The following is a 14,710-nucleotide window of genomic DNA, read 5'->3' as shown; positions in this document are numbered from 1 at the left end:
GCAGCTCTTCTCAGTGCTAGTGAAAGTGCTAATATATATTGTGTAGCTTTCTGTATATAGTGTAGCTTTCTGTATATAGTGTAGCTGTAATGCACTAGTAGAGGATATGACAGTGACAATGGGCTCAGTTACTAATTTTATGAATTTGCAGCATTTAAACGTTAAAAAGCATCCAATTTGTCTTTGAAATGGTTGCACATTTTATTTTGTCTGATTGGCTTTTGCTTAACATGTGACTTCTCTGCATGTGTTCTGGGAAATGTAGTTCAGTATTGAACTGCTCTTTGTTTCCCTCCCATTTACTTCCTGTGCAGCTGTTGCTGGGTGAGTGAGTCAGGCTGTGTGTATTGTGTAATAAAACGTTTTAGTGACTTTCTAATCTGCTTAAAAAGTTTATAATTGTTATAAACGTTGTTCTTTTATGCATGTTACTCATCTGCTTGTGTCAGGCAATGGGATACTAAGTGCTGTTCAACTCTTTTATGCAAGTGAAGGGTTAACACACCCTGTGCTGCTCTCTGTGCTGGTGAAGGGTTAATACACACTGTGGTGCTCTCTGTGCTAGTGAAGGGTTAATACACACTGTGCATCTCTCTGTGCTAGTGAAGGGTTAATATACACTGTGCTGCTCTCTGTGCTAGTGAAGGGTTAATACACACTGTGGTGCTCTCTGTGCCAGTGAAGGGTTAATCCACACGGTGCTGCTTTCTGTGCCAGTGAAGGGTTAATCCGCACTGTGGTGTTCTCTGTGCTAGTGAAGGGTTAATACACACTGTGCTGCTCTCTGTGCTAGTGAAGGGTTAATACACACTGCTGCTCTCTGTGCTAGTGAAGGGTTAATACACACTGTGCTGCTCTCTTTGCTAGTAAAGGGTTAATTCACACTGTGTTGCTCTCTCTGCTAGTGAAGGGTTAATAGACACTGTGCTGCTCTCTGTGCCAGTGAAGGGTTAATACACACTGTGCTGCTCTCTGTGCTAGTGAAGGGTTAATACACACTGTGCAGCTCTCTGTGCCAGTGAAGGGTTAATACACACTGTGCTGCTCTCTGTGCCAGTGAAGGGTTAATACACACTGTGCAGCTCTCTGTGCCAGTGAAGGGTTAATACACACTGTGCAGCTCTCTGTGCCAGTGAAGGGTTAATACACACTGTGCTGCTCTCTGTGCCAGTGAAGGGTTAATACACACTGTGCTACTCTCTGTGCTAGTGAATGGTTAATACACACTGTGCTGCTCTCTGTGCTAGTGAAGGGTTAATACACACTGAAGAGCTCTCTGTGCTAGTGAAGGGTTAATACACACTGTGCTGCTCTCTGGACCAGTGAAGGGTTAATACACACAGAAGCACAACTGTAGCACAAGTTATGTTTATGAGTTAGTCATTTACAGCAGCTACACACAGGGCAGGGGAATAAGATAAAACGTTATATAAATCAGTATTAGGCACTGAGTATCATGTAATGTGTATAATGTGCAGCTCACGTGTCATCACGCAGGTGTAGTTTATTCATTTGTAAACCAGACAACAGCTAAAGTGTTATATTATCCCCTTAATGACCGAGGACGTGCCAGGTACGTCCTACAAAAAAACTACCCTTAACAACGCATGTCATACAGGGTACGTCACACACACAAACTGGTCTTTAAAGACCAGCGATGTACCCTGTATGGCGTTAGGGTTTAAAGCGGCTGGATGCGATCCTGATCGCTTCCAGCCATTTTCAAGGTATTGCCGTGAAGCCTTGATATTGGGCAGGTGGGTGGGAGCGCGCAGGAGTGCATGGAAGCGGGTAGGACCGTTACACTACAGAAAATTCTAAAGGATGGAGGGAGAGGGGGCAAATAAATATTTGGAAAGGGATCTGGGATGGGAAGGGGGTAGTTAACAAACTGGGTACTGACAGTAGGGTTGCCACCTCGGCCATGTTTTTCTGGACGCTTATGATTTACACATGCTGCAGGGAGGAACATGAATAGTGCTGTCCAGGGTCACTATTCATGTGCGGTTTAGGTTTGCAATGCACGTTCCCCTCTGATTACCCTGCAGCATGTGTAACTCATAAGTGTCCAGGAAAACATGGCTGAGGTGGCAACCCTAACTGACAGTCAGCTGCCAGTACCCAAGATGGCGGCAACTAGGTAGAGGAGGGAGGGTTAGAGAGCTGTTTTTTTTTTTGGGGGGGGGGGGGGAATCAAGGAGGTTGGGGGGTAAGGGGGGATCCAACACTGCAGAGTAGCTAGAAAAAATACATTTTAAAAAAAAAGGCTTTTATTTTAATACTGGCAGACTTTCTGCCAGTACTTAAGATGGCAGTGACAATTGTGAGGTGTGGGAGGGAAGAGAGCAGTTTCAAGGGGGTCAGGGGGTGGGGTTATGTCAGGCGGGAGGCTGATCTCTACACTAAAGCTAAAATTAACCCTACAAGCTAACTAATTAACCCCTTAACTTCTGGGCATAATACAAGTGTGGTGCTCAGCGGCCTTCTAATTGCCAAAAAGCAATGCCAAAGCCATATATGTCTGCTATTTTTGAACAAAAGGGACCCCAGAGAAGCATTTACAACCATTTGTGCCATGATTGTACAAGCTTTTTGTTTATACCATCACCTTATTGTTTAAGGGGCCTCCTTTGTTTGTCCTACCTTGACTGTGTTCACAACAGATGCCTGTCTCTCCGGTTGGGGAGTTGTTTGGGGGTCTCTGACAGCACAAGGAGTTTTTAATCCTCAAAAGACGAGGTTACTAATCTATATCTTAGAACTCCGTGCTATTTTCAGAGCTCTTCAGGCTTGGCCTCTATTAAAGAGAGAATCCTATATTCGGTTTCAAATAGACAATGTCATAACAGTGGCATTTGTCAATCATCAAAATGGGACTCGCAGTCCCCTAGTAATAAAAGAAGTATCTCTAATACTTTCTTAGGCAGAATCAAATTCTTAAGAACAAAACAGAAATCCAGCGAGCCTCATAGAAAAAACGGTGGTGAGTTTATTATATAAAAAAACACACGTAAATAAATTACACTCTAATATAAGGGGTTAATAAAAAATATGAGTAAAAAAAGTATGCCATTACTCCTCAGCAACCAGTCGGTCTTACGTGTTTCGGCTGGTAGGTAGCCTTATTCATAAATCAAATTCTTGTCTAATCACTGTGATTCATATACCAGGTGTAGACAATTTGGAAGCAGATTATCTCAGCCATCAGATTCTACATGTAGTCTCTCCATCCAGATGTATTCTATAAGATTGTGCATATATGGGGTCCTCCCTACATAGATCTGATGGCCTCTCGTCTAAACAAGAAACTTCCCAGATACCTCTCCAGGTCCAGGGATCCTCAGGCAGAATTGATGAATGCTCTAGCAGTTTCATGGTTTTACCAACCTGCTTACATTTTTTCACCTCTGGGAGTGATCTCAAAGGAGCAATCTTATGTGTTTCTGATAGCACCAGCATTACCTCACAGGTTCTGGTATGCGAACCTTGTCCAGTTGCCAGTCATGGTCACTTCCTATAAGACTAAACCTTCTGTCTCAAGGACCATGGAAATTGAATAATTAGTTCTTAATCATAGATGTTTCTCTAACTCAGTAATTAACACTATGATACAGGCTTGTAAGTCTGTTTCAAGTAAGATTTATCATAGGGGTTGGAAAACCTATATTTCATGGTGTTCCACTCATGATTATTCTTGGCATTCATTTAGAATTCCTAGGATTTTACAGTTTCTTCAGGATGGTTTGGATAAAGGTTTGTCTGCAAATACTTTAAAAGGACAAATCTCTGCTCTTTCTGTCTTATTTCATAGAAAGATTGCTAAGCTTCCTGAAATTCACTGTTTTGTTCAGGCTTTGATTCGTATCAAACCTGTTATTTAAAGGGATTCAGATAGAGCATGCAATTTTAAGCAACTTTCTAATTTACTCCTATTATCAAATTTCCTTCATTCTCTTGGTATCTTTATTTGAAATGCAAGAATGTAAGTTTAGATGCCAGCCCATTTTTGGTGAATAACCTGGGTTATTCTTGCTGATTGGTGGATAAATTCATCCACCAATAAAAAAGTGCTGTCCAGAGTCTGAACCAAAAAAAAAGCTTAGATGCCTTCTTTTTCAAATAAAGATAGCAAGTGAACGAAGAAAAATTGATAATAGGAGTAAATTAGAAAGTTGCTTAAAATGGCATGCTCTATCTGAATCGCGAAAGAAAAAATTTGAGTTCAGTGTCCCTTTAATCAATGTCTCCTCCTTGGAGTGTCAATTTGGTTTTAAAGATTTTGCAGGATCCTTCTTTTGAGCCTATGCATTCTTTAAATATTTAACTATTTTCTTGGAAAGTGTTATTTCTTTTGGCTATCTCATCTGCTAGAATTGCCTGCTCTTTCTTGCGAGTCTCCTGATCTGATTTTCCATAAAGACAAATCTGTTTTGCGGACTTCGTTTAAATTTTTGCCAAAAGTTGTGACTTCTAATAACATCAATAGGGAAATTGTTACTTCCTTGTGTCCTAATCGGTTTCAAATAGACAATGTCATAACAATGGCATTTGTCAATCATCAAAATGGGACTCGCAGTCCCCTAGTAATAAAATAAGTATCTCTAATACTTTCTTAGGCAGAATCAAATTCTTAAGAACAAAACAGAAATCCAGCGAGCCTCATAGAAAAAACGGTGGTGAGTTTATTATATAAAAAAACACACGTAAATAAATTACACTCTAATATAAGGGGTTAAGAAAAAATATGAGTAAAAAAGTATGCCATTACTCCTCAGCAACCAGTCGGTCTTACGTGTTTCGGCTGGTAGGTAGCCTTATTCATAAATCAAATTCTTGTCTAATCACTGTGATTCATATACCAGGTGTAGACAATTTGGAAGCAGATTATCTCAGCCATCAGATTCTACATGTAGTCTCTCCATCCAGATGTATTCTATAAGATTGTGCATATATGGGGTCCTCCCTACATAGATCTGATGGCCTCTCGTCTAAACAAGAAACTTCCCAGATACCTCTCCAGGTCCAGGGATCCTCAGGCAGAATTGATGAATGCTCTAGCAGTTTCATGGTTTTACCAACCTGCTTACATTTTTTCACCTCTGGGAGTGATCTCAAAGGAGCAATCTTATGTGTTTCTGATAGCACCAGCATTACCTCACAGGTTCTGGTATGCGAACCTTGTCCAGTTGCCAGTCATGGTCACTTCCTATAAGACTAAACCTTCTGTCTCAAGGACCATGGAAATTGAATAATTAGTTCTTAATCATAGATGTTTCTCTAACTCAGTAATTAACACTATGATACAGGCTTGTAAGTCTGTTTCAAGTAAGATTTATCATAGGGGTTGGAAAACATATATTTCATGGTGTTCCACTCATGATTATTCTTGGCATTCATTTAGAATTCCTAGGATTTTACAGTTTCTTCAGGATGGTTTGGATAAAGGTTTGTCTGCAAATACTTTAAAAGGACAAATCTCTGCTCTTTCTGTCTTATTTCATAGAAATATTGCTAAGCTTCCTGAAATTCACTGTTTTGTTCAGGCTTTGATTCGTATCAAACCTGTTATTTAAAGGGATTCAGATAGAGCATGCAATTTTAAGCAACTTTCTAATTTACTCCTATTATCAAATTTCCTTCATTCTCTTGGTATCTTTATTTGAAATGCAAGAATGTAAGTTTAGATGCCGGCCCATTTTTGGTGAATAACCTGGGTTATTCTTGCTGATTGGTGGATAAATTCATCCACCAATAAAAAAGTGCTGTCCAGAGTCTGAACCAAAAAAAAGCTTAGATGCCTTCTTTTTCAAATAAAGATAGCAAGTGAACGAAGAAAAATTGATAATAGGAGTAAATTAGAAAGTTGCTTAAAATGGCATGCTCTATCTGAATCGCGAAAGAAAAAATTTGAGTTCAGTGTCCCTTTAATCAATGTCTCCTCCTTGGAGTATCAATTTGGTTTTAAAGATTTTGCAGGATCCTTCTTTTGAGCCTATGCATTCTTTAAATATTTAACTATTTTCTTGGAAAGTGTTATTTCTTTTGGCTATCTCATCTGCTAGAATTGCCTGCTCTTTCTTGCGAGTCTCCTGATCTGATTTTCCATAAAGACAAAACTGTTTTGCGGACTTCGTTTAAATTTTTGCCAAAAGTTGTGACTTCTAATAACATCAATAGGGAAATTGTTACTTCCTTGTGTCCTAATCCTAAGAATACTCTCGAAAGGTCATTACATTCTTTGGATGTGGTAAGAGCTTTGAAATATTATGTTAAGGCTTCTAAAGGTTTCAGAAAGACTTCTAGTCTATTTGTTATTTTTTCTGGTTTCAGAAACGGTCAGAAAGTATCTGCCATTTTCTTGGCATCTTGGTTACAGCTTTTGATTCACAAACCTATTTGGAGGTGGGGCAGTCTCCTCCTCAGCATATTACAGCTCATTCTACTAGATCAGTCACCACATCCTGGGCTTTCAAGAATGAAGCTTCAGTTGATCAAATTTGCATAGCAGCAACTTGGTCTTCTTTGCATACATTTACAAAATGTTACTATTTTGTTGTGTTTGCTTCTTCGGAAGCAGCCTTTGGTAGAAAGGTTCTTTAGACAACTGTCTCAGTTTGATTCTAATGCCTATGATTTAATTATTTTTTTAATTTTTAAGAAAACTTAGTTTTTAAAAAAAAATTAATTTCTCAGCGAAAATAGCTGTTTTATTTGATCCCTCCCTCTCTAGTGACTCGTGGACTTCCACATCTTGGGTTATTATCCCATACGTCACTAGCTCATGGACTCTTGCCACTTACATGAAGAAAAGCATAATTTATGTAACAATTAACCTGATAAATTCATTTAATTCATAGTGGCAAGAGTCCATGAGACCCACCTAATATTTTTTGGGGTTATGATTTTTTTTTTATATAAAGCAATTTATTTATCCTGTTCCTCTTTTTTATGCTTTTTAATCTTTTTTTTTTACACCTCACTATCTTGGCTATACATTAAACTGAGGTATGAGTGAGGTGGTAGGTGTATTTATAAGCATATAGGTGTATTTATAAGCATTTGAGGTTTGGGAAACTTTGCCCCCTTCTGGTAGGAATGTATATTCCCATACGTCACTAGCTTATGGGCTCTTGCCACTATGAAAGAAAGAAATTTATCAGGTAAGTTACATAAATTATGTCTTTTGGGAGGAATCAGGGAAGTGGGAAAGTAAGGGGGTAATCCTACACTGAAGAACATAATTATAATTAAACAAATAAATAAATAAAAATAAAATAAAAAAGGTCTAATACTGCATTTTGGAAGACTCTCTGCCAGTACTTAAGATGGGCGTAACTATTGGGGGTGGGGGAGGGAAGAGAGCTGTTTGAGAGGGATCAGGGGTGAGAATTGTCAGGTGGGAGGCTGATCTCTACACTAAAGCTAAAATTAACCTAACAATCTACCAGTGGAGGCTCCTCCATAGGTGCACAGGTGCACGTGAACCCCCAAAGACAAAATAAGAAGAATATTTAGGGGGCTGAATAAATATAATTTTTCCAATAGCCCCCTATTGGAAAAATTATATTTAATTACTCAGCCAAAAAAAGTCCAAGCCAGACTGTGTTTAAAAAAAACACTTCTTTTTTTTTTTAAACTGCAAGTGTGGTAGAGTCTAGATGCCTGGCATATCCCTCTGCACTTATTCACTGCACCCACCCAGGCCCTATACATCTCTAATCACACAGTTTATGCTGTGCGAGTAAGACCTCGACTTCACCACTCAGATCATGTGATGAGGCTCATCCAAGGCAAAGGTTGAACTACAGGCTGTGAAGGCACTGTGTATTTGCATGGGAGCCTGTAAAATGTAAAGGGGGGAGAGGCATCAGACAGATAGCTTAATCCTCTAAAAGCAATCAGCTGTACTGCAGCACAGGAATGGCTTGCTGAGGCTGAGCTGTGACAGAAGCCACTGAAGGTTAGTACTAAACTCTTCTTATTAGGAGACACCACATCTAGTTTAACTAGTAGTAAACTACACTTTCCAGATGTGATGGTGTCTCCCAATAAGAGGAGGAAAAGGGGTCAAGAAGGGCAAAGGTCCTTGTGCATGTTAGGAATGGTGCTTTATTTGCAAATACTGCTGCACAGTCAGAGCGCTCAATGTGGATGTGATATAAGGAGGTCTTGTCAGTGTGCATGAGTAGGACTGCGAGCTTGATAAGGTACCTCAGTGTGGGACAACTTGTGAGTCATCTGTGAGCTGCACTGTGTATGAGACTGTTATGGTGCTGGTGATGGAGCCGTGTTTTATTGAACTCTGGTAAGAGGCTGATATATCTTTTCATTATCACCATAACGTTTCTTGTATTGCTGGTTGTGATTGCTTCACCTCTCTTTATTCTCTGGAGATCGTCACTCGTTCATGCTGTCAGCATGTTAGGAACAAGTACACATCATATACAAATGTACTGATACAACAGCTTGTTTACTTCTGTCCTTTATAATCTGCTGGCAATAAATATGTCATATGATATAAGCCTCTGTTTTTAAAGGGCAATAATAAACGCCCTTCCTATTCATGTGAATAACTGAAAATAAGCTATTGATATAATGTTCTTTTTCAGTAAGAAAACCGTCCGTTTCTCTTGTCAAGCAGCCTAAATGTGAGCACAAACAGAAGAAAATCACCATAAATTCCTGTTGTCAGTTTGCACTTTGCAAGACATTCTGAGTTGCAGATGGAGGAGGAGGCTTGGTGGTTGCCTTGCAAAACAGAAAGCTTCCTCCCCGTAGTTCAATGCCGGCCATGTCTGCAGTGAGTGTATACAGATCTGCTATCAGTCCGTGTATTCAGTGAGTCACTGTGAGTGTATACAGATCTGCTATCAGTACATGTCTGCAGTGAGTGTATACAGATCTGCTATCAGTCCGTGTCTGCAGTTAGTGTATACAGATCTGCTATCAGTCAGTGTATTCAGTGAGTCACTGTGAGTGTATACAGATCTGATCTGCTATCAGTCCGTGTCTGCAGTGAGTGTTTACAGATCTGCTATCAGTCCTCAGTCCGTGTCTGCAATGAGTGTATACAGATCTGCTATCAGTCCGTGTCTGCAGTGAGTGTATACAGATCTGCTATCAGTCCTCAGTCCGTGTCTGCAGTGAGTGTATACAGATCTGCAATCAGTCAGTGTATTCAGTGAGTGTTACAAACTGCTATTTGTAACTGGCCCTTTAAATGAAAAATTGCCCTGCTTCCATGGATCGTGGAGAAGCCTATTTGCCAGCCTCCTTCCTCATGACTATGGCCCCTGGAAGATTGTGCCCCTGAGAACATATTAACTTTTATTGTGTGTGTATGTCCCTTTAAGAACCGTCTGGGGACATATTGGTGAACAATGCCCCTTTAAGACTATGTCCCCAGACCTGTAAAATAGCTTGTCCCTGGCTTTCTCCCACTTGGTTCAGTGAATGGGACTTGCTGAGTCAGGTGCCACACAGGCAGAGTGTTCCACTGTGGGGGAGCACTGTTACAGAGGCATTGGTTTTCATTGTGTGCCATTAAGTGCTATGTGACAGACCCTTCGGTCAGAACTAAAGAGATAACTTTGTTCAGCTTCAAGAAGCATTCTAAATACAAGTTTGCTGGGATCAGCTCTAATTAAGTTTAGTGATAAAACATTCCCATTGTCTAATCAGACTGCTAGTGATAAGGTGGACTGCATTGCTTTATTGTGTGTAATGTTATCTGCTGAAGTAATGTTGTGGCCTGTAAAAGGGCGTTGTCTCTATCTAAAATGTATCAAATGTGTGATTGGGGATTTTATGCCTCCCCCTGAGAGTGTCCTGTTTGCATGTAACCTCAATAAAAACCAGGCTGTGTGTTCCAGCACATCAGACCTATTCTGACCCTCTAACTTGCAGCTTTGACTCGTGTTTGTAGGGGACAGCTATACTCACTACAGGGATTGCTATGCTCTTCATACTCCCTTAGCTACTGAGCTCCTGTAAGAGCTCTTGTTCCTGATCCTGCTTTGCTCTAAAGAAGGAAGAGGTTCACCTACTGGAGCCTGGTCATAGGTCCAGGGCGCAGAGCAGACGGCGAGATACCAGCCCAGCAGCGGTGGTTCATAGAGTCTGCATTACGTATGGTGGCTACGCAGCAGTTATAGTGTCTACGGTGCTGCTGCTCCTTTGGTGAGCGCTAGGAGCATCCTTTTCTACGGTCCAACTTCCAGCCAGCCTGGAGGCAACCGTAACAGTGAGTCACTGCGAGTGTATACAGATCTGCTTTCAGTCCGTGTCTGCAGTGAGTGTATACAGATCTGCTTTCAGTGAAATCTGCTTCCTTTGGTAATATCAGCAGCTTTGTTTTAAACGAAAATCTCACCTAAACTGCTGCTTATCTCATAGTGGAGAAACGAAGCACAATTTGTGTCTGCAGTGAGTGTATACAGATCTGCTTTCAGTCCGTGTCTGCAGTGAGTGTATACAGATCTGCTTTCAGTCCGTGTCTGCAGTGAGTATATACAGATCTGATATCAGTCCGTGTCTGCAGTGAGTGTATACAGATCTGATATCAGTGAAATCTGCTTCCTTTGGTAATATCAGCAGCTTTGTTTTAAACGAAAATCTCACCTAAACTGCTGCTTATCTCATAGTGGAGAAACGAAGCACAATTTGTGCAGATCTGCTAATTGCTTAACGTAACTATTTAGGGAACAACTAGAGCACTGCTTTTTACTTGCAAGTTGTTTCCTAAATAGTTAAATTAGGCAGTGAGCAGATCTGCATGCAGAAAGTTTTTATTTATTTTTATATTGTCAGAGTAGCAGTAATGTATTAGATTTTGTTTTAAAAAATATATTTTGCAGTCCTAAGATCGCTGCTAAAGAAAGCTTGTTTTTTTGCCTCAGAGGCAGCTCTTTAATTCCAGAAATCAGGTCAGTTGTTGATTGGTTGCTGGTGCACCAGCATTCTCGTGCACTACTCAACCTCTGAAGGCTGCTGATGTATGTATCACTGTGTGAGCAAACTGTCCATACAATCACCAAGCATGATGCTAAACTTAGCTGCTATTACATGCCCAAAAATAAACAAACACTGTGTGTGTGTGTGCGTGTATGCCTGTGTATGTCAGTGTCTGTCTGTGTGTGCCTCTGTGTTATTGTGTATGACTGAGTGTGTCTGTATGTGTGTGTATCTGTGTGTGTTAGTGTCTGTCTTTGTTTTGTGTATGCCTGTGTGTGTCTCTGTGTGTGTTAGTGTCTTTGTATGTGTTAGTCTGTCTGTGTTAGTGTGTGACTGTTAGTGTCTCTCTGTGTGTGTATGCCAGTGTGTTAGTGTCTGTATGTGTGTATGCCTGTGTGTGTCTTTGTGTTAATGTCTGTGAGTCTGTGTGTGTGTCTGTCTGTGTGTTAGTGTTTCTGCACATAGATCTCCACACGTCCTAGATATGAACTCACAGAATAATCCTAACACTGCACCATCATTAGGCACTTCATGGCTAGTGCATTGCTGGCACAGCTTTCACACTAAGTAACAAATGATATTCCAGCCTCCAATATTTAAAAATAACCTTTATTCTCTTACATGGGGTCCTCCGCAATAGAACATACAATGTTTCAAGCCTGCTATAGGCTCTTAATCATGTACACTTAAGGCTTGAAACGTTGTATGTTCTATTGCTGTGGACCCCATGTAAGAGAATAAAGGTTATTTTTAAATATTGGAGGCTGGAATATGCTTTGTTACTTGGACTGTATTTTTGGATGTGGCAGGTCCTTTATTCCGTGCCCCACAGGCCTAAGAAAAAGTGTGCTGTTTTCCAAACCTTTGGAGTGTTTAACAGCTTTCACACTCTCAGGCTGCTGGCAGAGACATGGTTATCCCTGCAGGTCCATTATATGATAATGTAATGTATTGTGAAAGCCCATTTAAATAACCCACGAGCCGCCACTTCAATCTACCTAATTAACCACTTTACTGCTGGGAATAAGTGTGGTGCGCAGCTGTAATTGGCGGCCTTTTAATTATTATTGCACAAGCTGTTTGTAAATAATTTCAGGGAGAAACCTAAAGTTTGTGAAAAAGTTAAAAACATTTTTTATTTGATCGCATTTGGTGGTGAAATGGTGGCATGAAATATACCAAAATGGGCCTAGATCAGTATTTTGGGTTGTCTACTGCATGTGAAGAGATATTCAGGGATTCCTGACAGATATCAGTGTTACAATGTAACTATTGCTAATTCTGAAAAAAATGGTTTGGAAATAGCAAAGTGCTACTTGTATTTATTGCCCTATAACTTGCAAAAAAAGCAAAGAACATGTAAACATTGGTTATTTTTAAATTTAGAAACAATTTAGCGTGGGTGTTTTCTTGTGTTTGTAGATGTGTAACAGATTTTGGTGGTCAAAATTAGAAAAAGGGATTTTTTTTTCATCATATTTTTTTTTTTTTTTTTTTAATATCTTTTTATTGAGAAACATAAGATATCAATACAGATACATGTATATTAGCAAGAAACATAAGCTAGATAAAATACAGTATATTGATGGCTGTATATCAAGTAAAGCGCCAAAACAATTGCAGTACCTATTTGAATAGGAGTAGCAAAGTGGGATTACAATCTGTATATAAAGTTGTGAGAGGAGAATTATATGAATCCCATTTTAGGCATAGGATATAACAGTTTCTCATTTTTTAATTTTTAACTTTATAACAACACACAAACAAAACACATAAGCAACCGAAAACAAAAACAAAAATGCAAACATATAGTCCCCCAGGGAGTGGGCCTTTTCTATCATAGTTAGGTATAAGTGGCCCTCTTTGCAAGTCAACTTTTCTTGGAGGAGTAGATGAGTACATGCCATATCTAATTGTCAGTGACACTTTGTAAGAATATCGTTCTCAAATTACGCATACAAATGATTGACGTTAGGATATGTTCCATTTTATTACAAAATTTTAAATGATAGAATATAGATTATAGACTAAGAAACGATGGTGGTGCAGGGTACATGGCAATTTAGCATGTCCGGTGCATTATGCTATACTGTACCACTGGAGGACTGTGTTAACGGTGATGTGGGAAATTGAGCAGAATCATCCCATAGCAGCAAGTGCCTGATAAATAACATTATCTTGCCATAAATTGATATTGGTAGAGCCTATAACAGGACGTAGAGATAGATCTAATTGACATATAATTAAAATGAAACCAGCAGAGTTGCTTTAGGGAAGTAGCATTATTATGAGAAAGCAGGCAGGTTAATCTCCCTCAGTTTAGGGAATATCTTAAAGATCTTAATAAGAGTAGATGACAATAATGGTTAAGGGCATGATGACCCAGCATCCTTCAGTCCTGTGTAGTGCAAGTAATGTAATCCAATTACATGAATATAAAACAGAGGTTTACTATAGCAAGTGGTACACTTAATAATCTTTCCCTTTTTTTAAAGGCCCATTAGAGATTTATACATGCCATATAAAATTAAATCTATCATCTTTGATAAGGAGTTGTTCCAATCTTTAGGTGTTTATAGCCTTAGCCTTCTCTAGACATGTTATCAGGCAGGGGTTAGTGCAGGATTATATGAAGTATACAGTCAGACAGTCACAAAACATAGCGTGTCACATATCTAGCATAATTTATAGCTCACCCACTCAAGAAGGGAAAGAGGAACAATTAGGTACCTAGTTGTAATATGTTTCACCGGTACTTGTGGCTTTATATCCCCCCCGTTGTTTTTAATTTCCTTTTATTCATTCACCACTGTCCCTGAGGGGCAAACCCTAAATAAAGCGCTAAGAAAACACAAACAAAAGAAGACAAGTAACATAGCACTAGACATATTTGTCAATGAAAAACATCTAGCAGGTCCATATATGCTGTACACAAAGTCTTAATCAGTTCAGAAAAAGCTTAGATAAAAATAGATAAGAAGCTTTCATTAGTAAGAAACTATTCAGGTATATTATGGACAATGCTCAAACGGGTCCATATTATGACCCAGCATCCGCTGAGTGAGGCCAGGTAGTATAATCATCCTATTCCCATACGGGTTAGAGACAGATAATGGTGCTTCAGAGGAGCAGCGTATGTTCCTGTTGAACAGTTGTAGAGCGAACCCCACACACACATAACCTGCGGGTCTCGCCTTGTATGATCCTTGTTCCTATTGAGAAGTCTGACATCTGCCGAGTTGTTGGGTAACCGTATAGGCGTACTTTTTATTTGGTAAGCAGGATAGGTATACAGGGTTTCAGGTATAGCATTGGACTTATGCTGGGAGTACACTGGCTCTTCCTTAGTTATGGCGGTACCAGTAGCATAGACGTGAGCGACTTCCTCCTCAAGAGTCAGCCGAGAAACTATGTCTGGAGCTGTATTGAATATCGAGTGGGCCAGCAGAGATGTCATTGAGCCTTTCTCTGATCTTACAATTCGCTCCCTGGCGGGTGTCAGCAGGTTCATGCAGGAGGGAGCCGCCCCGGTCCTCTTTGTAACCGCCTCTTCTCCCCGCCATGCAGGATCTGAAGATTCCGAGTCTCCTTCCACCCCCGGGTATGCTGTTGAGCTGTGTGCTGTATCCTGAGGGGTAGGGTTGGAGGAGTGCTTTTTTTGCTGACAAGCTTGTTCCGTTTCTCTCACCATATTGCATAGAGTAGCGCAGGATGTTAGAAGACAGTCTATTTTAGGCAGAAGTGCAGCTTTCAGCTC

The 14,710-nt window shown here is 40.0% G+C and overlaps 1 pseudogene; it reads left to right on the top strand.

The window, feature by feature from the left end:
• The window catches only part of LOC128661326 (zinc finger protein 208-like), a 125,155-nt pseudogene that overhangs the window by 60,503 nt on the left and 49,942 nt on the right, over positions 1-14,710 (top strand).

Source organism: Bombina bombina, chromosome 5 (assembly GCF_027579735.1).
Source record: "Bombina bombina isolate aBomBom1 chromosome 5, aBomBom1.pri, whole genome shotgun sequence".
NCBI lineage: Eukaryota > Metazoa > Chordata > Amphibia > Anura > Bombinatoridae > Bombina > Bombina bombina.
The sequence above is the reverse complement of the archived record's forward strand: the minus strand, read 5'-3'. Positions and strand labels throughout refer to the sequence as shown.